This window comes from Suncus etruscus, chromosome 12 (assembly GCF_024139225.1).
Source record: "Suncus etruscus isolate mSunEtr1 chromosome 12, mSunEtr1.pri.cur, whole genome shotgun sequence".
Taxonomy (NCBI): Eukaryota; Metazoa; Chordata; class Mammalia; order Eulipotyphla; family Soricidae; genus Suncus; species Suncus etruscus.
In genome coordinates, this window is record NC_064859.1 from 13,620,710 (window position 1) to 13,622,020 (window position 1,311).

Below are 1,311 nucleotides of genomic sequence, written 5' to 3' on the forward strand. Positions count from 1 at the left end.
GAGGTAAGGCGTTTGCCTTTCATGCAGAAGGTCATCGGTTCAAGTCCCGGCGTCCCATATGGTCCCCTGTGCCTGCCAGGAGAAATTTCTGAGCATGGAGCCAGGAGTAACCCCTGAGCACTACTGGGTGTGACCCCAAAACCACCAAAAAAAATATTAACATCTTGTTGATGTGTATTACTTGCTTTATATGTGCCTCTGTTTTTCTCAGTATTGGGGGACAAACTGTATTCCCAAATAGTAAATTCCTGTTCTTGAAGGATATATAATAGTGAAGGAAGCCAAACAAGAAATAAGTATCAATTTGATATGCACTCACTTTTCAGCTCTTGGAATTTCTCAGTAATGATGCCTTTGACTTTTCTTTCTTCACAAGGGTTTTCTGGCTCTCTTGGACGCCAGTGGTTTTTATGTTGATTCTGTTGAATGTATTATCCCAATGTCTGTAGTCATCTGTTAGTTTATTTTGAGGATTTTTCTCCCATCTATGTTTGTTTTTTTGAGGACTCTTTTCTATCTTCTACTGTTGTGTGAAGGTGTTATGAAGTTCAGTTTCCAGCTCATGTAGTCTGTCCTCAGTAGCTATTGTTACTTTGAAGTGAGGCCTTCCAGTGAGTTTTCCAAGTCTCCTACCAGTTATAGCATTTTTGTTTAAAGTTTTCTTATTTCTGTTCTCAAATCCTCGTGAATCTTACCATGCTGTTTGTTTCATGGTTTCTTTGAGTTCCTTGACATCCTCAACATTTCCACTCTAATGTCCATATCAGAGAAGCTATATAAAGCTGATACTAGTTGGATCTTTAGTACTAACATCTTCATTCACTAAATGAGGTAGGGTTCTGTGTTGCTTTCCTATTGCAGTGTTATGGTGCTTATTTCTGTTGTGGTATGGCTCATTGACTAAAAAAACAAATGAGCAGCATCGGAGTGAATTGAAGCAGCTACACTTTTCTTGAGGTTCACTGACCTGGGGTGAAAATGGCTCTTCTGAGTCACAAAGAGGACCCTGTTGCCAAGTCTGTCTGTCTGTCTCTGTTTCTTAAGTCTGTGTTTCTAGATATCAAGTATTTGGGGGAGGGTGTTGGGTCGCACCTGGCAGTACTCAGGGGTAACTCCTGGCTTTGTGCTCATAAATCACTCCTGGCAGGCATGGGGGACCATATGGGATGAACCATCGTTCATTCTGGAATGGCTGCATTCAAGGCAAACACCTTCTGCTGTGCTTTCTCTCCAGCACCTAGATTTCTAGTTGGGATCATTGTTGTGAAGGGAGGAAACTCAACAGAAGAATAATTAGCCTGAATCTAGTTA